This window comes from Onychomys torridus, chromosome 1, assembly GCF_903995425.1.
Source record: "Onychomys torridus chromosome 1, mOncTor1.1, whole genome shotgun sequence".
Taxonomy (NCBI): domain Eukaryota; kingdom Metazoa; phylum Chordata; class Mammalia; order Rodentia; family Cricetidae; genus Onychomys; species Onychomys torridus.
In genome coordinates, this window is record NC_050443.1 from 23,860,815 (window position 1) to 23,888,711 (window position 27,897).

Here is a 27,897-nt window from a genome sequence, read left to right on the forward strand (position 1 = left end):
TTATCTCAATGGTAGAGCTCTTGCCTAGTAAGCACAAGGCCCATGGTTCAATTCTCAGCTCAAAAAAAAAACATCAGAAGCAAACTTCTGCCATCCAGGGTTCCCCCATTGTGCTGTACGCCTGTATTTAAGACCTCCTCCCTCCTTCAATAAATGGCATTCGACATTCAAAAAAAAAGAAGAAGAAGAAGAGGGAGTCAAAAAACATGATGGGGAAACCCACAGAGACAGCTGACTGGTGCTAGTTGGAGATCACTGACTCTGGACTGACAGCTTGGGAACCTACATGGGACTGAATTAGGCCCGCTGAATGTGGTTGACAGTTGTGTGGCTTGATCTGTTTGTGGAGTCCCTGGCAGCAGGACTATGACTTATCCCAGGTACATGAATTGGCATTTTGGAGCCCATTCCTTGTGGTGGGATACCTTGCTCAGCCTTGATACAATGGAGAGGGGCTAGGCTCTCCTTCAACTTGGTATGCCAGACTTTGTTGACTAACATGGGAGGCCTTACCTACTCTGAGGAGTGGATGGGGGTAGAGTGGGAGGGAGGTGAGGAGGCAGGAGAAGGGGAGGGAGGGAGAACAGGGTTGGTATGTAAAATGGAAAAATATTTTAATAAATGTATTTAATAAAAAAAATCAATACACACAAAAAAGGAATGTGTTGGTGGAGCTCTGTTTCTGTCTTAGGAGTAGAGAGTAGCAGCCATGGAGAAAAAGGTGGTTAAGCCTCTGCTGAGCCTTAAGTATGTGTTAATCAGGTGACATTTTGAATGACTAAGCACAGATTTATAAGCAGTTCAAACTACATAAGTAGCTTAAAAGCCTTTGTGATTCAGGACTCATTTTCTTTGGCACCTCTGCTTCTTAGGGCCCAAGTTGTATTTGGGTTAACTGACAAGGTTAGGAAGACAGCATGGGCAGAGGAAGGACAGGGAGAATCTGGGTTGGCTTCACTGCAAGCAGAACGGAGTGGCACTGGGAAGCAGAGACGGATCCAGGAAAGGCAAGTCCCCTAGAGGCACAGGCCTGTATGGGTATCCCCACACAGTTGCTAGAGCTGGGTGAGGGAGAGGTACTCAGCCTGCATCTCTCTTGACTCAGGCAAAATGATGAATCACCAAGCTGAATTCATAAGAATATTTCAAGGCTCTCATGAGCTATCTATAAAACACTGAACATGCACATTTTATTGAACAATAAATGCATATTCAGCCACTGTTCCACTACAGCTAGTTCAGAGTAGCAAGTGCTCTGAGACCATCATGCTCACTTTTCTTTGGGGATGGATCCTAGATACAGAGTTTACAATCTCCCTGCCTCATCTGCCTCATCATCCCAAATGGTAGGAATACAGCCTGCACCACCATGCCCACCCAAACATCTTTTCTCAAGGGCCCCAAACACTGATATGCAAGTCAAGTGTATGTGCCTACAAAGGCACATATCTCTTCTGGTCTTTCTGAAGATGGGCGGATGCAGAAGCTTTCTTTCCTGGATCTGTTTTGTGGTTAAATATGGAGGCTTTGAAATCGGAAATCCAAAGTATCTGTAAAGTAAGAAAAAAACATTCAGAATAGGAAAAACAAAGTGAAAGAGAAAAACTACAAGGGTAATCTGTATGTGTTTTAAGGGCACTCAAACAGCAACAACGATAGGGGTGGAAATGGTCTAAATATTGTAAAATCGAGTTCAAGGGGCTGGGGAAATGTTCACTACATAAAGTGCTTCCCAGCAGGGTCCTTGCTGTTGTTCCCTTTGGGGGCAGTGCCCAAGTAGGAACAGAGTCAACCTACACAGACTCCAGGAGAATGTCAAAACAACAAGCTCAATTTATTTAGGAAGAGGCAAGCCTTATATAACCCCCAACCCCACCCTTGGGGGAGGTCTGATGAATTTGCATCTGTTGGTGTGACATGGCTCCCTCTCATTGGTCCAGGTCATCTCTAGATCATGTTTTAGCTGCTGTTGCTAAGACCATCAGGCAGACCCAGACTGGCTCTCAGAAAGTATCTTTTTTACTTATTTGGGCCATCTGGCCCTCACGCCTGTTAGGGATGTGTCATCCTACATATCCATCTCTTTTTATTATTTTATAGGACATGTTCAGTGGGAGCTAGGGTGCATTGCCCTAACCTTGCTGACCCCATCTCAGGAGAGCTCAGCATAATAGACTGTGCCTGTCTTAGACTGGCTTGTCAAACAAGCTCGTACCTGTCATTGACTACCAGCCCTGGAAGAGCATCAGTCCTGGAGAGCTGTCTGGGTGGTGGCTTTAGGCAGTAGCCTTTTGTATCTCAGTGAGCCATATATGCATTCTCTAGGAGGACTCTAATCTAGGTGTCTGAGAGCCAATATAACCTGCAGGGTCACGATTGTGGCCACCTTCTGTTGGTGAACCTGTTGTAGAAGATATTTGAACAAGAGAAGGATTAGTCAAAAATTTCAATCTTAAGGACATGGATGGGACCTCAGTCATTTTTATTGCACCAATCAAAGTCCTTCTGGTGATGCATTAGTCACCTTGTAGGGGGTGAGGCAATTGCTCAATATTTAGGGTCGCATGCCAGTGATGGCATGACCTTTACTAATACCACAGTAGCAGGGCAAGTCATACATTACCCTTCTGAAGCTACTTATTTGTCCAAACTTTCTAGGTCTGTTGCCAGACACATCTCTGGAGGGTATCCATATCAGTGTGGTGGTATTCTGGGGGAAAATGCAAGCATACCCTCTCCCCCAGGTTAATAGGGGAGCAGAATGTTGTCACCAAAGGGATGATGGGATCCCTTCAATGCACCAAGGCACCAAGGCATTGTCTCCCATAGCAAGAAAATAAGTGTGTTGTCCAATTTGGTCTTGTGTGTCAGGGTTAACATATAGTCCTTGGCCTGTGAGCATCTCAAGAGAAATAGCGATGTTGTGTTGTATATTAAAATGAGCATGAGCCTCAGCCTGGTCATCATAGGCAGCTTGCCAGTTAAGGAAGACTGCAGGCTCCAACACAGCCTTCATCAAATGGTGCCAGTGATAAGTCTGTAAATGTATTGCCCATTGTTGTAGGGCTGCTCAAAATACATCAAGTCAGGACCTGATTCATTAGCAGCCTTACAGACCAAAGAAAGGTCTGCAAGAGGGGCAGGGATTCATGGCTGGTTAGCCACATCAGGGCCCACATTAACTGGAAATGCCACGGTGTGCATGTGCAGCACCATAGGTGGAATAGGCTGGTATGCAGAGCAGCTGGCTCAGCAGGCAGACATCCAGGCAAATCACTCTGTGGATACTGCAGTAAGGGGGTAGCCACTCAAGGCAGGGGGAAACAAAGAGAGGGGCTGCCAGTATAGGTTTGGGTGCTGTGGCAAGCATTTTTTCTTTCTTTCCATCCCTTTCTTTCACTTTACACCTATTCTTATACCTCTCCTTGTCAGCAGAGGCAGAGGAAATATGAGTCATGGATGGAATGAAGGCAATAGATAAGTTAGTGTTACATTGTTTTTGGCAGTGCTTATTGTGGGCCTCAGTAGAGGATGACTTTAGGCCAGCAATTATAGTCAACAAAATGGGCATAACAAACAATTGGAGAGTTACTCCTGAGGCCACTACCCTTTTTCTGGTCAGGAACAGAATTCTTATCCACAGATGTTCTCTGAAAAGATCTATGGAGCAAGCACTACCAACTACTGATCCATCTCTCCAGGCATCACAACCCACAAGCACATGCATGCATTCATAAACACATACATACATACAGACAGACAGACACACAGACACACAGACAGACAGACACATACACAACTAAAAATAGTCAGACTGTGGTTCTGTTTCCTGGGGGTCCAGCCCTTATATGGAAATACCAGGCAAGTCTGAACAAAAGTATGTGCTACCCTACCATGCAGATAGACTCACAAACAAGACAAACAAAAAGAAGAAAGTGGAGGTCCCAGCATTTACCTGCTGAAGGGACCAACACAGGGGGAAGGACCAACACAGGGGGAAGGAAACACAGGGGGAAGGAAACATCCCAACACAGGGGGAAGGAAACATCTCCGTGGGAGGAGACCAGAATGGATCTGAACACTGTCTGAGGCCAACCCAGGGCCCAGCTGCCAATCCTGCAAAACCCAACAACTTGGAGGTGTTACTGAGACTAGCCTACTCAGCTGAAATCTGGAGAGGAATCAGAAACCTACAGTTTGCAGTCTGAGGAAACAAGAGCAGCTGAGGAGTTGACAAAGAGCAAAACATGACCTGAGAACACAAAAGAATACAATGCCCAGCAACCGAACCAGATCACCAGAATCCTAAGTATACACTTCATCAAGTGAGAACAGGTAAGCTCCCATCTCCAGACCAGCAGATCAGGTCTCTAACTCCTAGGCCCTACCATTAGAGTCCCAGCAACCAGACAGCTACCTTTCCCTACTCCCCCCCAAAAAAAAACTAACCCCTACTAACCTAACAACCACTGAAACCATAAGCACAAACCCTACACCAACTGGGAACAACTGCTCCCACAGACAGAACCCACTAACACTGATTTGACTAAGCTGATCCCAAAGAAACAGAGCCCAACAGCACCAATTTAACAAAGAAATCCTAGTGAACCAAGACTAACAATTAGAACAAGAGAGGCACCTTCAGACACAGATACTGCCTGCACCGAACAGAGGAAGAGATGAGTAGATTCCAGTGCAAAAACACAGGCAACAACATGAAGACCTATATGACAACATCACAACCTAGTGATTCTACACCTACAAGACCTGAACATACCAAGGCAGAAGAAACAAAAGAAATCAACCCTAAAAATGACTTTAAAAGGATGATAGAGGCCCTTAAAGAGGAAATGAAAAACTCCATTAAAGAGGAAGTGAAAAACTCCCTTAGAGAGGAACTAAAAAATTCCCTTAAAGAAATGGAAGAAAAGCTGGGCATTGGTGGCACAGGCCTGTAATCTCAGCACTCAGGAGGCAAAGGAAGGTGGATCTCTGTGAGTTCGAGGCCAGCCTGGTCTACAAAGTGAGTACCAGGACAGCCTCCAAAGCTACAGAGAAACCCTGTCTCAAAAAAACAAAGAGAGAGAGAGAGAGAGAGAGAGAGAGAGAACAAAATGGAAGAAAAAGCAAACAAAAAAATTGGAAGAAATCAAAGAAAGCCAAGAAAAAGTAATTAAACAGAGGAAGGAAACAATCCAAGATCTGAAATTGAGACAATAAAGAAAACACAAACTGAGGGAATGCTGGAAATAGAAATCTTGACTAAATGAACAGGAACTACAGAAACAAGCATAACCAACCAAATGCAAGAGATGGAACAGAGAATCTCGACAATGAAGACACAATAGAGAAAATAGATATATCACTCAAAGAAAACACTAAAGACAAAAATGTAGTAATACAAAACATCCAAGAAATTTGGGACACCATGAAAAGACCAAACCTAAGAATAATAGGGATAGAAGAAGGGGAAGAATACCAACTCAAAGGCACAGAAAACATATTCAACAAAATCAAAGAAGAAAACTTTCCTAACCTAAAGAAAGAAATACCTATGAAGATACAAGAAGCTTACAGAACACCAAATAGGCTGGATCCAAAAAAAAAAGTCCTCTTGCCACATAATAATCAAAAAATAAACATACAGAATAAAGAAAAAATATTAAGAGCCGCAAAGGAAAAAGACCAAGTAACATATAAAGGCAAACCCATCAGAATAACACCAGACTTCTCAAGAGAGACTATGAAAGCTAGAAGGTCCTAGACAAATGATATGTAGACACTAAGAGACTACGGATGCCAACCCAGATTATTATATCCAGCAAAACTCTCAATCACCACAGACGGAGTAAAAAAATATTCCATTATAAAACCAAATTTAAACAATACTTGTCCACAAACCCAGCCCTACAGAAAATCCTAGAAGGAAAATCCCAACCCAGAGAAGCTAAACACACCTATGAAAACTCAGGCAATAGATAATCCCACACCAACAAACACCAAAGAAGGACAACACAACACAGCCACAAAAATAACAGGAACTAACAATCACTGGTCATTAATATCCATCAATATCAATGGTCTCAACTCACCTACAAAAAGACACAGACAAACAGAATGGAGAAGAAAACAGGATCCATCCTTCTGCTGCATACAAGAAACACACCTTAACTTCAAAGATAGACACTGCCTCAGAGTAAAGGGCTGGGAAAAGGTTTTCCAAGCAAATGGACCCAGGAAGCAAGCTGGAGTAGCCATCCTAATATCAAACAAAACAGACTTCAAACTAAAATAAATTGAAAGAGATCAGGATGGACATTACATATTTATCACAGGAAAAATACACCAAGATGAAGTCTCAATACTGAACATCTATGCCCCAAATACAAAGGCACCTACTTTCGTAAAAGAAACACTTCTAAAGCTAAAAACACACATCAAACCCCACACATTAGTAGTGGGAGATTTCAACACATCACTCTCACCAAAAGGTTATATCTACCAGACTGAAACTCAACAAACAAATAAAGGACCTAACAGATGTTATGACTCAAATGGACTTAATAGATATCTACAGAACATTCCATCCTAACACAAAAGGATATACCTTCTTCTCAGCACCCCAGGGAACCTTCTCAAAAATTGACCACATGCTTGGTCACAAAACGAATCTCAACAGATACAAAAACATTGGAATAACCCCCTGTATGTTATCAGACCACCAAGCCTTAAAGTTAGACTTCAACAACAACAAAAATTATAGAAAGCCTACAATCTCATGGAAACTGAATAATGCTCACCTAAAACATCAATGGTACAAGGAAGAAAGAAAGAAAGAAATCAAAGATTTCCTAGAATTCAATGAAAATGAAAGTACAACATACCCAAACTTATGGGACACTATGAAAGCAGTACTAAGAGGAAAATTCATGGCCCTGAATGCACACATAACAAAGATGGAGAAATCTCATAACAATTAATTAACAGCACAACTGAAAGCACTAGAACAAAAAGAAACCAACTGACCCAGGAGAAATAGATGCCAGGAAATAATCAAATTGAGGGCTGAAATCAATGAAATAGAAACCAAGAGAACAATACAAAAAAATCAATGAAACAAAGAGTTGGTTCTTTGACAAACTCAACAAGATAGACAAACCCCTAGCCAAATTAACCAAAAGGCAAAGATAGAGTACCCAAATTAACAAAATCAGAAATGAAAAGGGAGACATAACAACAGACAACAAGGAAATCCAGAGAGTCATCAGGTCATACTTCAAAAAACCTGTACTCCACAAAATTGGAAAATCTGGAAGAAATGGACAATTTTCTGGATAGATACCACATATCAAAGTTGAATCAAGACCAGAGAAACCATTTAAATAGACCAATAACCCCTAAAGAAACAGAAACAGTCATCAAAAGTCTCCCAACCAAAAAAAGCCCAGGACCAGATGGTTTTGGTGCAGAATTCTACCAGACTTTCAAAGAAGAACTAATACCAATACTCCTCAAATTGTTCCACATAATAGAAACAGAAGGAACACTACCAAACTCTTTCTATGAAGGTATAAATATCCTGATACCAAACCAAACAAAGATGCAACAAAGAAAGAGAATTACAGACCAATCTCCCTCATGAACATTGATGCAAAAATAGTCAACAAAATATTGGCAAACCAAATACAAGAATACATCAAAAAAATTACCCATCATGACCAAGTAGGTTTCATCCCAGGGATGCAAGGATGGTTCAACATACGAAAATTTGTCAATGTAATACACCATATAAACAAACTGAAAGAAAAAAAACCACATGATCATCTCATTAGATGCTGAAAAAGCCTTTGACAAAATCCAACACCCCTTCATTGAAGATAAAGGTCTTAGAGAGATCAGGAATACAGGAACATTCCTACACATAATAAAGGCAATTTACAGCAAGCCAGCAGCCACTATCAAATTAAACGGAGAGAAACTAAAACTGATACCACTAAAATCAGGAACAAGACAAGGCTGTCCACTCTCCCCATATTTATTCAATATAGTACTAGAAGTTCTAGCTAGAGCAATAAGACAACAAAAAGACATCAAAGGGATATAAATTGGAAAGGAAGAAGTTTAACTTTCACTATTTGCAGATGATATGATAGTATACATAAGTGATCCCAAAATTCTACCAGAGAACTCCTACAGCTGATAAACTCCTTCAGTAAAGTGGCAGGATACAAGATCAACTCAAAAAAATCAGTAGCCCTCCTTTACACAAATGATAAATGAGATGAGAAAGAAGTCAGAGAAACATCACCCTTTAAAATAGCCACAAATAATATAGAATACCTTTGGATAACACTAACTAAACAAGTGAAAGACATTTTTGATAAGAACTTTAAATCTCTAAAGAAAGAAATTGAAGAAGATATCCGAAAATGGAAGGATATCCCATGCTCATGGATAGGTAGGATTAACATAGTAAAAATGGCAATTTTACCAAAAGCAATCTACAGACTCAATGCAATCCCCATCAAAATCCCAACACAATTCTTCACAGACTTGGAAAGAAAAACACTCAACTTCATATGGAAAAACAAAAGAACCAGGATAGCTAAAAGAATCCTGTATGATAAGGCAACCTCTGGAGGCATCACCAGCCCTGACCTCAAGCTCTACTATAGAGCTATAGTAATAAAAACAGCCTGGTACTGGTATAAAAACCAACATATGGACCAATGGAATCTAATTGAAGACCCTGACATTAATCCACACACATATAAACAACTGATTTTTGACAAAGAAGCCAAAACTATACAATGGAAAAAAGAAAGTATCTTCAACAAATGGTGCTGGCATAACTGAATGTCAGTATGTGAAAGATTACAAGTAGATCCATATCTGTCGCCATGCACAAAACTCAAGTCCAAGTGGATCAAAGACCTCAACATAAATCCTGTTACACTAAACTTAATAGAAGGGAAAGTAGGAAGTACTCTTGAATGTATTGGCACCGGAGATCACTTCCTAAATATAACACCACAGCACAAACACTGAGCACAACAATTAATAAATGGGACCTCTTGAAACTGAGAAGCTTTTGCAGGGCAAAAGATACAGTCAATAAGACAAAAAGAGAGCCTACAGAATGGGAAAGATCTTCACCAACCCTACTTCTGACAGAGGACTGATCTCCATAGTATATAAAGAACTCAAGAAATTAGACATCAAAATACCAAACAATCTAATTGCATAAAGAGCTAAACAGAGAATTCACAAAACAAGAAACACAAATGGCTGAAAGACATTTAAAGAAATGCTCCAACATCCTTAATCATCAGAGAAATGCAAATCAAAATGACTCTGAGGTACCACCTTACACCTGTCAGAATGGCTATGATCAAAAACACTAATGACAGTCAATGTTGGAGAGGATGTGGAGCAAAGGGAACACTACTCCACTGTTGATGGGAATGCAAACTTATACAGCCACTGTGGAAGTTAGTATGGCGGTTTCTCAGAAAACTGGGAATCGAACAACCTCAAGACCCAGCCATACCACTCTTGGGCATATACCCAAGGAATTCTCAACCATACCACAAAGACACATGCTCAACTATGTTCATAGCAGCATTATTTGTAATAGCCAGAACATGGAAACAACCTAGATGCCCATCAACTGAAGAACGGATTAAGAAAATGTGGTACATATACACAATGGAGTACTACACAGCAGAGAAAAACAATGACAGCATGAAATTTGCAGGCAAATGGATGGAACTAGAAAAACTCATCCTGAGTGAGGTAACCCAAACCCAGAAGGACAAACATGATATGTACTCACTCATAAGTGGATTCTAGATAGAAAGCAAAGAACAATCAGACTGCAACCCACAGAACCCTAAAGCTATATATATGACATGGAGGAGCTTAGAATGACTGTTGCTTATAATAAGATCTGGTTTTACTCAATTACTGAGCAACCCTCAATGAAACATTACACCATTAAGGACAATGAAATTCCTCACTGGGTTTCTGAGTGCTGAGTGCGCCCTGTGGCTGCAGCTGAAGCCCAACATGGCAGAAACCTATTGGGCCTCCATGAAAAACTCTCCCCTTCCGATGCCAATGGGGATTGAAAGCCCAACAGGGCCAGCTTTGGCAAGCATTAATGTAAGCCTAGGAACTGAAGTCATGTGGTTGGATTCTCCAGAAGAGCTGACAGCTTAAGTCGTGCTGGGATCAAGAATAATGGGCCTTGGTGGTTCATGTTCCTGGAGTTGTGTCCATGCCAATGGATACCCACATACTCCAGAAGAGAATTGGATATCACTGCTGCCGTTGTTGCTGTTATAACAGTGACAACCACCACTACTACTGTTTCTAGGATTGCCATTTCATAACTGGTTACTATAGCTAGCACAGTGGAGACCCTGGCAGCAAAAGTAGCTACCACAGTTAACTAATTTTTCATCCTATTGGGCATGAAAAAATTTAACTCAATAGTTATATACATTTTGATTGGCTTTGAAAGTTATAAAATTATAAACTCATTGCTCTCAGGATACCTTCTTACAAAGATTCCAATTTGCAGTAAGGCTCGTTAAGGAAGGGAATGGCTCAGCTGCCTTTAGCTTACCAGCTATGGGTGGGTTAAGACTTCTGTTGGTCTTTTCTGTGTTGAACACACAGATTGCAAGCCCAGCACCACTTAGAGATCTTTGGCAACAGTTAACTCTGCAGCTCTCACACAATTGAGCCTGTATGATAATGAGTATTGAGAGATGGGTAATGCCTGGGGGGCGTTCACCAACCTAAGACAGAATACCTGTGTGGCCTAGACAGGTGTCTCCATGACAGGTAAGGTGACCTGCTGACGGCCGTGTAACCTAAGTCAGAAGCTCATTTTTTATTAAAAGGGGGGACATTTAGGGTCCTGGCCCCTGCTTTGGGTAACTGTTACTTTGCTTGCTGACCTTGATCTTGATATCCTCCCTATGCTAATTCCCTGCAAGATTCCACCCTCCTGAATGCTTAAGGGAAGCTCCTTGTCTGTGTATCCAGCATATTGGGTGTTAATAGCTTAGATGCAAGATTGTAAAACAATTGAAGTGGGGTTGGGGATTTAGCTCAGTGGTAGAGTGCTTATCTAGCAAGTGCAAGGCCAGGGGTTCGATCCTCAGCTCTAAAAAAAAAATCAGAAGCTAACTTCTGCCATCCAGGGTTCTCCCATTGTGCTGTAAGCCTGTATTTAATACCTCCTCCCTCCTTCAATAAATGGCATTCAGCAATTCAAAAAAAAGAAGAAGAAGAGGAGGAGGAGGAAGAGAAAGAAGAAGAAGAACAAGAGGGGGTCAAGATCATGATGGGGAAACCCACAGAGACAGCTGACCAGTGCTAGTTGGAGCTCACTGACTCTAGACTGACAGCTCGGGAACCTGCATGGGACCAAATTAGACCCGCTGAATGTGGTTGACAGTTGTGTGGCTTGATCTGTTTGTGGGGTCCCTGGCAGTAGGACTAGGACTTATCCCAGGTGAATGAACTGGCTTTTTGGAGCCCATTCCCTGTGGTGGAATACCCTGTGGTGCTCAGCCTTGATACAATGGAAAGGGGCTAGGCTCTCCTTCAACTTGGTATGCCAGACTTTGTTGACTTCCACGGGAGGTATTACCCACTCTGAGGAGTGGGAGGGAGGTGAGGAGGCAGGAGAAGGGGAGAGAGGGGAATTGGGGTTGGTATGTAAAATTGAAAAAAAATAATAAATAAATATATTTAATTAAAAAAAAGAAGACGACACAAACCAAAGGAATACTGGAAATGGAAAATCTGAGTAAACAAACAGGAACTACAGATGCAAGCATAACCAACAGAAAGAAATGGAAGACAGAATCTCCGGCACTGAAAATACAATATAGGAAATAGATTCATCAGTCAAAGAAAACACTAAAATCAACAAAGTCATAACACGAAACATCCAGAAAATCTGGGACACCATGAAAGTCCAAACCTAAGAATAACAGGGATAGATGAAGGAGAAGAATACCAGCTCAAAGGCACAGAAAAATATATTCAACAAAATCATAGAAGAAAACTTTCCCAACCTAAAGAAGGAAATGTCTAGGAAGATAGAAGAAGGTTACACAACACAAAATAGACTGGACCCCCAAAAAGTGTCCTTGCCACATAATAATCAAACCATTAAGCACATAGAATAAAGAAAAATGTTGAGCTACAAATGAAAAAGGCCAAGTAACATATAAAGGTAGACTCATCAGAATAACACCTGACTTCTCAATGGAGACTCTTAAAGCCAGAAGGTCCTGGAAAGACATTATGCAGACACTAAGAGTTCACGGATACCAGCCCAGACTATTATACCCAGCAAAACTCTCAATCACCATAGATGGAATAAACAAAGTATTCCATGATAAAACCAGATTTGAACAATATCTGTCCATAAATCCAGCCCTGCAGGAAGCACAAGAAGAAAAATTTCAACCTAAGGAAGTTAGATGCACCCATGAAAACACAGGCAATTCATAATCCCACACCAGCAAAGAAAAGAAACACACTACACTATCACCAAAAAATAACAGGACTTAACAATCACTCACTGGTCATTAATATCCCTTAAGATGCAAAAAAGAGAATTATAGACCAATCTCCCTCATGAGCATTGCTGCAAAAATACTCAATAAAATACAGGCAAAACAAATCTAAGAACACATCAAAAAAATCATCCACCATGATCAATTAGGCTTTATTCCAGAGATATAGGGATGGTTCAACATATGAAAATCTATCAGTTTAATCCATCATATACACAAACCACATGATCATCTCATTAGATGCTGAAAAAGCCTTTGACAAAATCGAACACCCCTTCATGATAAAGGTCTTGGAGAGATCAGGAATACAAGGAATATATCAAAACATAATAAAGGCAATTTACAGCAAGCTGACAGCCAACATCAAATTAAATGAAGAGAAACACAAAGCAATTCCACCAAAATCAGGTCAAGATAAGGCTGTCCAATATCCCCCTATCTATTCAATATAGTACTCGAAGTTCTAGCTCTAGCTAGAGCAATAAGACCAAAAAAAAGGAGATTAAAGGAATACAAATTGGAAAGGAAGAAGTCAAACTTTTTCTATTTGCATATGAAATGATAGTATACATAAATGACCCCAAAAATTCTACCAGGAAACTCCTACAACTGATAAGCACCTTCAACAATGTGGCAGGATACAAGATTAACTAAAAAAAAAAAAATCAGTAGCCCTACTATATACAAATAATAAATGGGATGACAAAGAAATCAGAGAAACATCACCCTTTGCAATAACCACAAATAATATAAAATATATTGGGGTAACTCTAATCAAACAAGCAAAAGACTTGTATGACAAGAACTTTAAGTCCTTAAAGAAAGAAATTGAAGATTTCAGAAAATGGAAAAATCTCCCATGCTCATAAATAGGTAAAACAAATATAATAAAAATGGCAATCTTACCAAAAGCAACCTATAGATTCAATGCAATCCCCATCAAAATACCAGCACAATTCTTCTCAGACCTTGAAAGAACAATACTCAACTTCATATGGAAAAACAAGAAAACCAAGATGGCTGAAACAATCCTGTATGATAAAACAACTTCTGGAAGCATCACAATCCCTGCTTTCAAGCTTTACTATAGAGCTATAGTAATATAAAAAAAAAAAAACAGCTTGGTATCAGCATAAAAATTGTCATGTGGACCAATGGAATTGAATTGAAGACCCTGACATTAATCCACACACCTATGAGTAACTAATTTTTGATAAAGAAGCCAAAACTGAACAATGGGAAAAAGAAAGCATCTTCAACAAATGGGGCTGAGTATCAACGTGTAGAAGATTTCAAATAGATCCGTATCTATTGCCATGCACAAAACTCAAGTCCAAATGGATCAAAGACTTCAACATAAATCCAGGTACACTGAACCTGATAGAAGAGAAAGTATGAAGTAGTCTTGAATTCATTGGTACAGGAGACCACTTCTTAAATATAACACCATTAGTATGGGCACTGAGAGCAACAATTAATAAATGGGAACTCCTAAAACTGAGAAGCTTCTGTAAGGCAAAGGACACAATAAATAAGACAAAAGACATCTTGCAGAATGGGAAAAGTTCTTCACCAACCCCACATCTGACAGAGGGATGATCTCCAGAATATATAAAGAATTCAAGAAACTAAACATCAAAATACTTATCAAATCAAAAAAAATGCAATACAGATCTAAACAGAATTCTCAAAAGAAGAATCTCAAATGGCCAAACGACCTTTAAGGAATTGCTCAACATCTTTAGTCATCAGGGAAATACAAATCAAAATGACTCTGAGATACCATCTTATGCCTGTCAGAACAGTTAAGATCAAAAACAGTGAGAAAAACTTACGTTGGAAAGGATGTAGAGCAAGGGGAAAACTCCTCCACTGTTGGTGAGAGTGTGAACCTGTAAAGCCACTTTGGAAATCAGTATGGTGGTTTCTCAGAAAATTGGGAATAAGTCTTCCTCAAGACCCAGCTATACCACTCTTGAGCATATACCCAAGGAATGCTCAATCATTCCACAAAAACATATGCTCAACTATGTTCAGAGCAGCATTATTCATAATAACCAGAACTGGAAACAACCTAGATGTCCCTCAACCAAAGAATAGATAAATAAAATGTGGTACATATATACAATGGAGTACTACTCAGCAGTAAAAAAAAAAAAAAAAAACCAATGATATCATGAAATTTGCAGGCAAATGGATGGAACTAGAAAATATCATCCTGAGTGAGGTAACCCAGACTCAGAAGGATAAGCATGGTATGCTCACTCATAAATGAGTGAATACTAATTGCAAAGCAAATAATAACCAGACTATAACCTACAGCTCCAGAGAAGCTACATAACAAGGAGGACCCGAAGAGGGATACATTGATTGCCCTGGGAAGGAGACATAGATGAGATCTCCATGAGTAAACTGGGGATGAGGGGGGAGCAATGGAGGGTAGTGGATGGGGGGATGAGAACATAAGGGAATGGGATGGTTGGGCTGGAACGGGGATGGAGTGGGAGAGTAATGAAAGAGATACCATAATAGAGAGAGACATCATAGGGATAGAGAGAAACCAGGTACAAGGGAAGTTCCCAGGAATCCACAAAGATGACCCCAGCTTAGACTGCTAGCAATAGTGGAGAGGGTGCCTGAACTGGGTTACCCAAGTTATCAGATTGGTGAATACCCTATCATCATAGAGCCTTCATCCAGTAATTAATAGACACAGATGCAAAGATCCACAGCCAAGAACCAGGCTGAGCTCCAGGATTCCAGTCAAAGAGAGAGAAGAGGGAGTCTATGAGCAAGGGGCATCAAGATCATGATGGGGAAACATACAGAGACAACCAAATCAAACTAGTGGGAACTCATGAACTATGGACCAATAGCTGTGAAGCCTCCATGGGACTGGACTAGGCCTCTGCATAAGCCAGATAGTTGTATAGCTTGATCTACTTAAGGGGCCCCCTGGCAGTAGGATCAGGATCAATCCCTGGTACATGAGCTGGCTTTTTGGAGCCCACTACCTATGGTACAGCCTTGATGCAGGGGGTGGGGCCACTACCTTGTAGAGCCTTGATGCAGGTGGTAGGGCTTGGACCTGCCTCTACTGAATGTACCCCACTCTGCTGACCTTGTTGGAGGAGAGAATAGGGAGTGTGGGGGGGGTGGAAGGCTGGAGGGGCTAGAGGAGGGAAAAGAGGGGGATCTGTCATTGATATGTAGAATGAATAAAAAATTCCAGGGGTTGGAGATTTAGCTCAGTGGTAGAGCGCTTGCCTAGCAAGCGCAAGGCCCTGGGTTCAATCCTCAGCTCAAAAAATAAATAAATAAAAATAAAAAATCAGATTTTTAAATTCATATTCAAACAAAGACCTAGTTGGACAAGCCTAAGCTAAAGGTCAAGCTTTCATAATTAATAAGAAATCTCCCTGTCATTATTTCAGGGCTGGCAATCCAAAGATAGTCCCACAAGAAAGCTTGCTACAGTAGGCTGTGCAAGGGAAGTTGCATCTGCCACACAGCATTTAGAGGGAAAAGCTGATTGTAGCCTGCCAGCAGGAGATCCTTCAGGTTCACTAGCAGGCTGCCAGGACTGCTGTCAACCAAGTCTGGCCCTTAGCACATGCCCAATGCTGCTAGACTCCATCTACACCAAGCCTCTGGAAAGCCAAGGTGATGAAAACAAATTGCTGAGTGAGTACTTCAATGTTGCCACTTTACTTCCTGGTGGACAATAAGCATATCACATGAAGATGTGCATGCAGATGCTGCAGCCATTTTAAACGTGGAGTGGCAGACCAGAAGCTGGACCCTGAATGACACAAGTTCCTGTGTGTGAATAGTACACCATTATTCTCCAAGAAATGGTTGGTATCAGTGACAACTTTTTGCTATATTCAGAATGACAGCCATAGGAAGGCTACAGGACACAAACAAGAGCCACAAGAGTTGGTAAGCTAATGAGTCCCAGAAGAGGAAAAAAGAAAAAGCACTTGCCAATCAGGAGGAGGGAGCCCAAAGACTACACATAGCCAGAGCCCTGCCAGCCCTGGGACACAGAGTCCAAAGCAGAGGACACTGAAGCTCGTGGTTCTGAAGGCTCTCATTCCAGGGCACATGGCCCCACTGCTTTGGGTTTATGGCAGCTGTGCTCAGTGGCAGAGACAGAAAGCACTGCTCATCTCACAAGCCACAAAGCAAGGCAAGTCAGGAAGAGCCAGGGTCTCACACTCCTCTTTATAACCTAACTTCTTCTCCCATGTCCCCACATCCTAATGGTTCCATTGCTTAGAGCGCCCCCACAAGGACCAAGCCTTTAAGACATGGATCTTTGATGGACATTCAAGATCCAGACCATTGCACCTGAGCATCTACTTCCTGACCAGCTGTCAAAACATCTCACATCTGCCTTCAGCCCATAAGTGTTAATGATGAAGGTGACAATTATGAAACCCTCTCAGACCACACACACACACACACACACACACACACACACACACACACATACACACACACACACACACACATGGTTGGTCAGCACTCAGACTAAAACCCTGATGCTGCCTTTGCTGTTGAACTATTTCTGCTATTTCTTACTTTCTAGACTTGACACCTCAATTGTCACTTTCATCTTAAAGTTTCCTCTCAATGATGACAAAATATATGGATTGGGAAAGAAAGGTTACACTGGGTGGAAAGAGGGGGTGGCTCCCATCTGAATCAGAAGGGACAGAGTCTCCTGCAAGCTCTGCATTGTCATTTTCTTGTCACTGGAACCCAGAGAGCATAAATGGTCATACATATGACATTGGGGAGTAGCTTTTAAACATTTATCTTCAGGGCTCAACTACCAGGGATGATTTCCCACTTCATTATCTGTTAACTAGTGGGTAAAAGAAAATCTTCTGGGCACCCTTTGAGTGTTTGTCCTAGATCTCACACTGTGATCCATCACACAGCTTTATCCCTTCCAATTAGTGCCTAGTATAGCATTCATGTGCTGAAAATTAACATCATTGATTATCATCCAGGAATATGGTCCAACAGGCATAATTTTTTATCAATGTTACTGATCAATTTCCTAATTAAAGAGAAGGAAGGACCTCTCTGGCCATCAGAGTGAATTTATATTCAGCTCTCAATCCATTGGGGATGGCTCTCTGCTGGATATTCAGCATTAACAGGGATCACTTTGCAAGAACAGTAAGAAATGCCTGTGTGCTCTGTGGCTCCAGAAGAGAGGGCATCTCCAGAGAAAGGGAGAATGCTTTGAAAATCACAGTGCTTGGGACACACAGAACTCAGTTTAGAAAAGACATTACTCAGCAGGCCTGCTTCAGCCAGGCAAAACTAAGAGGTCAGTTCAGGGAAGTGACAAACAGAGGTGAGCTCCTCACACTGTGTCCCCTCATGTACTGACTTCCTGCAACCCTTTATGGGGATCCTTGGTGGGTAGGGTCCAGGGGATAATGAAAGGAAATAAGCTACTTGTCCCTAGTTACATCTATCAGAGATAAGTCAAGATCCCAGAGGCTCTGTCCTAGTCAGATGGAATCTTACTGTCACTAGGAGGGAAAGTGGAACCAGTGTATGTAGTTTGATTTTGACCTCCAATTTTGACCTCTACCTGCTCCCATGACTCCTTCAGAGACACAGGCTACATATGTACCTTGGGAGACTGGCAGGGTTTATTTAGTACCCTCTGCAGGGGCATTTGCAGAATATGACCCCGAAGAAAGATGGTAACCTCTACTGAAAGAAGGACTCTCCTCTCTGTTGTTGGGATCTTAAGCCCTGCAGTTCCCTAGAACAAGAGCTTGATTCTTACTCCACTATCAGTGACAGGGGATGTGGCATGTTATGGTGTTCCCTGGAATCACACCAGGTAGGAAGCATGGACCAGCTGCTCAGTCATTGCTGCACTCCTTGACAAATGCTGTCTGCACCCCACATACATACCTCAGCACTGTGGGGCCCTGCCATCCCACCTGCCTTAAGCCCCTCTCACAATAACTTTTCTCCCACATTGAAGAAGAGGGAAAATCTAAATCCCAATGAGATAAAACAATAAATGTCAAACACACACTAAGTGCCAAAACAGATCAATAATCACAATTAGTAACAATTTCCCTAAGTGACTTCAGCTCCTTGTCTGATTTCTACCTGTTACAGGAAAATGACACTGGCACCTTAAAATCGTGAGGTTGTGATCATATATAATGCACAAGGGTGAACACATAAATGTTGTTTAATGCACAGACACTCTGCAGATATGAACGTCCCTCAAAAGCCATAACAAGGTCACTGGGCAGAAACTCCTTTCATGGAAAAAGAGCAAAGAATACCTTCAAAAATAAATAAATAATAGACATAAGATAAAGTCCGAGTGACAAGTCAACCCCCTTGCATTCATCAGAGCATCCCTGTATTGGACTCATTAAAACTTACCTGTGCATCCTGTCCTCTGGAATGGCCGGCCTCCTGTGTTTCCACCCTCTTTAGCAGCCACCAATTCAGGAATGCCATCTGCAACCACACCTCTTCTTTCTCTCTCCCTTTAACCTCTGACTCATTGAAGCCCCCTGGCTCTGTTGAGATATTAAAATCCAGCTACAGTGTTTACAGAGAAATAACTCTGATCCTGAAGGTCCACAGCTCCTTCTTACAAGAACCAGCTATGATCCCCAGAAGTAGTGGGTGATCCTGACTTTTAACAGTCTTGAAGAGAAATCACTCCCTGACTCAGGGAAGAAGGTGCCAGCCCTGTTTCATCTCTGATCCTACACTGACATCTAGTGGAAAGCTAAAGTATTATTCTGAAGACCCCCCCCTGCAGCTTTGATGATCAGTTCTTCTCCAACCTGGCCACTTCCACGACCAAGATCTTCAGGGAAAGATCTCAGAGCTGGCAGAAGATAAGTGTTGCTAGGCCTAGTGATGCAAACTTGTTATCCCACCTACTTGAGAGGCTGAGTCAGGGAGATCACAACTTCAAGGCTAGCCTGGGCACCCACCCTAGGCTCAAAATTAAATGCAAAAATGAGGGTAGGGATTGGACTCGGTGGCAGAACACTTTCCTAGTACACATCAGCTGCTCAGGTCATCTTACATGTAACTGTTTATCAGACAACTAAGCAGGAAGTGTGTCTGTGACCTTGGGGTGGATTTATGTTCAGTAATTATCCGTGTGCTTACCTTATACATGAGGCTGCCAGTGAGAACAATGAGCATGGTCTTTATAGCTCTTATTGTGATCATTGTTCACCTGTTGAGTTTATCCTTTCCTCTAAACTGTTTGATGTGTCTGTCATAGCATCTTATGGGTCTTTTCTTCCAGTTAGACGTCCACAGCTCTGTCCTCTCCTGGTCTAGCCTGCCATTTCCTGCTTCTAATAGCAATATCCAATCTTGATCTAAACTGCAGTTTGCTGCATCTGCATATTTTTCTTATACATTGCTTTTACATATATTCTTCTATACTGCTTTTTATAGTTTAAGCTGCATGTTGCACATTAAAGAACAGAAGAGACATTAGAAGCTAATGTGCCTTTTAAACTGTTGCAAGCAGCTGTGCTGAGGGGCTCTCTTCTTCACAGAACTAGACTAACCTTGCTCCAGGCCTGCTGTGGCCTGCAGGGGAGGTGGGTCTCTTCCTTCCAGCTAGGTGTTAAGACACAAGCAACACAGCCAAACTTCAGTTTTTGTTTGCACTCCTTTCTCTCTCTCTAATACTTCCCAGTATTAGAAACCACCATGGAGCCATGCACAGGGGAAAATGAGGCCTGCAACCTGTGTCTACTTCTCTGAGACTGACTATGTCAGAAAGGAGAGTACAAGTATGAACTGAGTGTATGCCCTTGCAATCTACAGTGAGGGCCCTTGGAAACTCCTCCAAGGTCTCAGGATTAACTCCCAAATCCAAAGAGCCTCAAATTCATGTGAGCCCCTCATGGAAACCAAACCAAGTTGTACTCAGTGGAATCAGCTCACAGCAACTTGATCTACTGAAAACCTGGTACAGTGGCTCACTGTGGCAGAATTGTTAGAAGTTCTTATTTATAAAATCAAACCCGAGGCCAGTTATTGGGGTGAATGCTGGAAGATCAGAGAAGTAGAACAAGCCACAGCTATCTCACCTTGGTAGTTCCTCAAGTGATCCTGTTTCCTCAGGCTGGAAGCTTCTGAGTCCTCCTCCACGTGAATCTCAGCTGAACTGTGCTGCTCCAAAGCCTGAATGCTAAACCAGCCAAAATGCTTCTAGTTTCCGGTCTTCACACCTTATATAATCTTTCCCTTTCTGCCTCCACTCCCTGGGATTAAATGTTGGGTTTCTGGGATTAAAGGCGTGTGTCACTATGCTGGCTGTATCCTTGAACACACAGAGATCCACCTGGCTCTGCCTCCTAAGTGCTGGGATTAAAGGCATGCACCACCACCACCCAGCTTCTGCTATGGCTTGCTCTGACCCATTTTCTAGCCACCATTTTTGGCTCTGTTCTAGTGACTGTCTGTTCTCTGACCCCAGATAAATTTATTTCCAGGAACACACAATATTTTGGGGGAACACAATACCACAGTTCACACCTTTAATTCCAGCACTCAGGAGGTAGAGGCAGGTGTATCTCTGTGAGTTTGAGGCCACCCTGGGCTACCAAGTGAGTTCCAGGAAAGGCAAAGAGCTACACAGAGAAACCCTATCTCAAAAAAAAAAAAAAAAAAAAAAAAAGAAATAGATGAAGCCCTATAGTACACAGCATGGAGTCAAGATAGCCTAAAAAGTGATTTTCATAGGTTGAGAGACTAGGGAATTGCATTTGGAAAACTGATGTTGGGCTGGCTACACATGGTATGTGTCATAATCTCTACTGTTGATAATTCCAAATATTAAAATATGGTGCATTCTGTTGAGCAGGGCAATGCATGTGATCATGCCTGTGATTTCTATTGCCAATATGATAGCTTATTCAATGTAGAAAATTATTTGCCCAGCAGAAATGTCCAGTGCTGAGATGGGGTAGAGCTCAACAAGTAGATCTGCTGCCTAGCAATTGAGAAACCTGGGTTCCATCCACAACATTTTGGAGCATCACAAAATAAAGTCAGGGAAGTAAAGGCTAATGGCAGTCTCTTTATTCTCCAGTGGCCTCTGATAATATTACTAAGCTAGAAGAACAGAGCCAGCAAAATGAGGCAGTAAGTAAGGGAGCTGGCTTCTAAGCCTGACAACATGAATTCAGTATCCTAAACTTACATGATAGAAGGAAAGAAGCAACTATTTTAAGTTGTCTTCTGAGCTACACATACATGGCATGGTGAACACACACACACATACACCCAAACACAATAAATAACCAATCAACCTGAAGAATGCTGGTGCCATTGGGTCAATGTTCTTCTCTATCCAACACCTGTAGTTCTGCTTGCCAGTCCTCTGTATTGATGACAGAGTTTGGATCAAGTGCAAAACAGGGTCAGGAAGTTCATAATCTGTGCCTTGTATTTTTGAGGGCATGGATAAAGCTGGGGATCTAATGTCAAGCAGTGCTGTCTTGCAGAATAGTCCAATCCAGCCTATGAAGCAAGCACAGGAGAATCTACAATTCAAGAAAAAAAATTAACCAGAACCCCAAGTGTCTTGAAAAACCTTCAGATTTCAGATCCATTTATAGCTTTAAGATTCAGATGAGGATTGTTCAACCTGCAAATCCAAGCCAACATTCCCATGGTCCAGAAAACTCCAAAGTATGAGACACTGCTGATCCCAAACATTTTGGATACGATGAGAAATACTCACCCTGATGTAGCATGAATCTTAAAGAGTCTTATTAATAAAAACAATCCTGGAGCTGGGTATTGAGGTGAATGCTGGAAGATCAGAGAAGCAGAATAAGCCACAGCTACCTCACCTTGCCAATTCCTCAGCTGATCCTGTTTCCTTAGATTGGAAGCCTCTGAGTCCTCATCCAGAATGAATCTCAGCTGAACTGCTGCTCAAAAGCCTAAAAGCTTAAAAAACTCTAGTTCCTGGTCCTCAGGCCTTAAATACCTTACTGATTTCTGCCATCACTTCCTGGGATTAAAGGCATGAGTCAACATGCCTTGCTGTTTCCAGTGTGGCTTTAAACTCACAGAGATCCAGGTGGATCTCTGCCTCCCAAGTGATAGGATTAAAGGCATGTGTGCCACCATTTTCTGGCCTCTATGTCTGTCTAGTGGCTGTTCTGTCCCCTGACCCCAGATAAGTTTATTAGGATGCACAATATATTGGGGGACACAGTATATCACCACACCCTCTGCTGTTCTCATAGTATTTCACACAGGGCTTTCTTGTGTGAAAGCCCCAAAAGGCCTTTCTCTCTCACATACATATAACCTTTGGAAAGAACGAGAACTGGACCTGAGATTGATCTCCTATAGTCCTGTCACTAGGCAGGCTGAGGCACATGTATGCATGTGTTCATACATATTTTATACAACAAATGAAATAAAAGAATAACGAAACAGTTTACAACTCTCATGATTAACAAGGCCTTTGGTTCTAATTGCATGCTTGGAGGGAATTTCTTTCTAATCAATAATTTTTTAACTGGTAACTGGAAACTTCAGTAGAAATGTTTTTCCTTAATCCAAAAGTGAAATGGGCTACAGAAAATAATTCCTTCTGTCACCAGAAGTCATTAGATAAATGGGTCTCATTCACTAATGGAACACATGGTTTGAATCTGCAGTGTCCCTCAGAGGCTCATGTTTTGACCACTTGTTCCCCAGCTGGTAACACTATTTGGGAAGGCAATGGAAACTTCAGGAAGCCCAGCTTCCTGGCAGAATAGATAATTAGGAGTGGCCTTTAAGGTTATAGCCCAGACATAGTTCTGGTCACTCTGCTTGTCCTGGTCAGCCATGATATGAGCAGCACTGCCACACACTTCCACTGCCATAAAATGAGTCACTGCACCATGCCCACCCTGCTGTGGTAGACTGCAGATCACTGACCCTGAGCCAAAGTTAACCTTTCCACCCTTGTTTCTGTATGTATAGTATCAACAGCAGCAAGAAGTAAACTAAGGGGCTGACAAGATGGTTCTATGGGTGTACTGTCTAGTTTTGTGTCAACTTGACACAAGGTAAGTCACTTGAGAGCAGGCAAAATGGAGGTTTTGATTGAGAAAATGCCTCCCAGAAAGTCAGGCTGTAGGTAAACCTGCAATGAACTTTCTTAATTATTGATTGATGTGGGAGGGCCCAGTCCATTGTGGCTGGTGCCACCTGGGCTGGTGGTCCCAGGTTCTGTAAGAAAACAGGTTAAACAATCAGTGAGGGGGAAGTCAGTAAGCATCACTCCTCCATGGCCTGTGCATCAGCTACAATCTCCAGATTCCTCCCCAGTTTGAGTTCCTGCCTTGACTTCCCTCAATGGACAGTGACTGGGGATATATAAGAGAAATAGACCCTTTCCTCCCCAAGTTGCTTTTGGTCATAGTGTTTCATCACAGCAGTAGAAACCCTAACTAAGACAGTGGGTAAATGTGCTGGCTGCCAAGCCTGATGACAGGACTCCAATTTCAGGGACACACAGAGTGCAGGGTGAGAATTGACTCCTTCAGCTCTCCTTAGACCACTATGTGTGCTGTGGTACACACATGCCAACACACACAGACACACATAATAACTGTAATAGAAAAAAGGAGGCTGGAGAGATGGCACAGTGGTTAAGAGCACTGGCTGTTCTTCCAGAGGTTCAATTCCCTGTACCCACATGGCAGCTCACGATTGTCTGTAACTCCATTCCAGGTACCCAACACACTCATATAGATATACAAGCAGGAAAAACACCAATGCACAGAGGTAAAACAATAATAATAATAAAATAAGGAGAAAAAGAAAGTAATTCAATTTATGGCCTGATTTTCAAATATTAATGTGTTTAATAACTGAAGTTATTCTTGAGTTTCTGTATGAAAATGTGCTTCTTCTGTCTTTGATACAACAGACTGAAGGTCTTAAGACAGCAAGCCAACATAATCTGCACAAATGTAGCAAGATGTTAGCTATAGGGGACTGCAACTGTTCCCTAAGACAGAGCCTGCCAGCACCTAACTGGAATAAGAGGTGAGTCTTTATCCTCATATCTGAGCACCCCAGTCCCTAGGCTTTGGGCCCAGGGGCACAACCCTGCGCCCGTACACCCCCACCCATTGCAGTTCCAGTTTCAGGCCAGTTGGCAGGCAGACCTCCCGCACACAGGTCAGACTACTCCCATCCCCATCAGGCCCTGTAACCCAAGCCCCACATCCCCCAAATCCCACCCACACTCCAAGGCTGCAACTGTTCCCCGAGACAGAGAGTGCCAGCACCCAAATGGACTAAGAGGCCAGTTGGCAGGCAGACATCCTGAAGACAGGTCAGACTATCACCATCTACCACATAGTAAGACTGCAGCTACTCCCTGAGACAGAGACCACTAGCGCCAGTTGGACTAAGAGCTGCTCCCTAAGACAAAAGCCCATCAGCATCGACTAGACCAAGAGCTCCCACTGGATCAAGAGTATCAATCAGACCAAGAGAGACACACACACCTCTTGCACCAAGTGAAGAAAAAAAAATAGGTAGACACCAGTGCAAAAATACAGTCAACAACATAAACACCAATATGGCTCCATCAGAACCTACATCAGCAAGACCTGAATATCTCAACACAGAAAAAACATAAGATATCTACCATAAAAATGACTTTAAGAAGACATTAGAGATCTTAAAAGAGGAAATGAAATTTTCCCTTAAAGAAATCGAGGAAAAGTCAAACAAAAAACAGAATGGATACAAAAACAAGATCCATCCATTTGCTGCATACAAGAAACACACCTCAGCTTCAAAGACAGACACTACCTCAGAATAAAAGGCTAGGAAAAGACATTTCAATCAAATGGACTAAGAAGCAAGCTGGTGTAACTATCCTTACATCAAATGAAGTAGACTTCAAACTAAAATCAATTGAAAGAGATGGGAAGGACACTACATATTTATCAAAGAGAAAATTTGACAAGATGAAGTCTCAATTCTGAATATTTATGCCCCAAACACAAGAGCACCAACATTCATAAAAGAAACATTACTAAAGCTTAAATCGCACATCAAATCCCATACACTAGTAGGGAGAGACTTCAACATTCCACTCTCACCAATGGACAGGTCTGCCGGACAGAAACTTAACAGAGAAATAAGGGAACTAACAGACATTATGACTCAAACAGACTTAATAGATATCTACAGAATATTCCACTCTAACACAAAAGAATATACATTCTTTTTAGCAGCCCATGGAACCTTCTCCAAAATCAATCACTTGCTTGGTTACAAAGTGAATCTCAACAGATACAAAAAAAACTGAAATAACCTCCTGTGTCTTATCAGACCACCATGGCTTAAAGTTAGACCTCAACAACAACAACAATTACAGAAAGCCTACAATTTCATGGAAACTGAATAATGCCCAATTGAATCACCAATGGGTCAAGGAAGAAATAAAGAAACAAATTAAAGATTTCCTAGAATTCAATGAAAATGAATGTACAACACACCCAAACTTATGGGACACTATGAAAGCAGTGCTAATAGGAAAATTCATAGCTCTAAATGCCCACATAAAGAAGTTGGAGAAATCTCACACTAGTGACTTAACAGCACAACTGAAAGCTCTAGAACAAGAAGAAGCAAACTCACCCAGGAGAAACAGACGCCAGGAAATAACCAAATTGAGGGCTGAAATCAATAAAATAGAAACAAAGAGAACAATACAAAGAATCAATGAAACAAACAGTTGGTTCTTTGAGAAAATTAACAAGATAGATAAGCCCTTATCCAAATTAACCAAAAAGCAAAGAGACAGCATCCAAATTAACAAAATGAAATGAAAAGGGAGACATAACAACAGAAAATGAGGAAATCCAGAAAACCATCAGATCATACTTCAAAAACCTGTACTCCACAAAGTTGGAAAATCTAAAAGAAATGGATAATTTTCTAGATACATACCCCATGCCTAAGTTAAATCAAGACCAGATAAACTGCTTAAATAGACGAATAACCCCTAAGGAAATAAAAATGGTCATTAAAAGTCTCCCAACCAAAAAAAAAAGCACAGGACCAGATGGTTTCAGTGCAGAATTTTACCAGATTTTCAAAGAAGAGCTAATATCAATACTCTTCAAATTGTTCCACACCATAGAAACAGAAGGAACATTACCAAATTCTTTTTATGAGGCTACAGTTACTCTGATACCCAAACCACACAAAGATGCAACAAAGAAAGAGAATTACAGATCAATCTCCCTCATGAACATTGATGCAAAAAATACTCAATAAAATACAGGCAAAATGAATCCAAGAACACATCAAAAAATTATTCACCATGACCAAGTAGGCTTCATCCCAGGGATGCAAGGATAGTTCAATATGAAAAATCTGTCAATGTAATACACCATATAAACAAACTGAAAGAAAAAACAACAACATGACTATCTCATTGGATGCTGAAAAGGCATTTGACAAAATCCAACACCCCTTCATGATAAAGGTTCTAGAGAGATCAGGGATACAAGGAACCTAAACATAATAAAAGCAATTTACAGCAAGCCAACAGCCAACATCAAATTAAATGGAGAGAAACTCAAATCGATTCCACTAAAATCAGGAACAAGACAAGGCTGTCCACTCTCCCCGTACTTATTCAATATAGTACTTGAAATTCTAGCTAGAGCAATAAGACAACAAAAGGAGATCAAGGGGATACAAATAGGAAAGGAACAAGTCAAACTTTCATTATTTGCAGATGATATGATAGTATACATAAGTGACCCCAAAAATTCTACCAGGGAACTCCTACAGCTGATAAACTCCTTCAGTAAGGTTGCAGGATACAAGATTAATTCAAAAAATCAGTACCCCTCCTATATATAAAATGAAAAAGTGGCTGAGAAAAAAATCAGAGAAACATCACCCTTCACAATAGCCACAAATGGTATAAAATACCTTGGGGTAACTCTAACTAAGCAAGTGAAAGACCTGTATGATAAGAACTTTAAGTCTCTGAAGAAAGAATTTGAAGAAGATATCAGAAAATGGCAAGATCTCCCATGCTCATGGATAGGTAGAATCAACATAGTAAAAATGGCAATCCTACCAAAAGCAATCTACAGATTCAATGCAATCCCCATCAAAATCCCAACACAATTCTTCACAGACTTGGAAAGAACAATACTTAACTTTATATGGAAAAACAAAAAACCTAGGATAGCTAAAAGAATCT

General features: G+C 41.4%; 1 long non-coding RNA gene across 1 annotated transcript; it reads right to left on the reverse strand.

Moving 5' to 3' along the window:
* Positions 1-669: 669 nt before the first annotated feature.
* LOC118569889 lies at positions 670-20,755 on the reverse strand. The gene is made up of 3 exons (XR_004943100.1): positions 20,729-20,755; positions 19,041-19,180; positions 670-1,550 (listed from the first exon to the last, which is right to left on the reverse strand). It is a non-coding gene; the product is annotated as an uncharacterized LOC118569889 (long non-coding RNA).
* Positions 20,756-27,897: the final 7,142 nt, after the last annotated feature.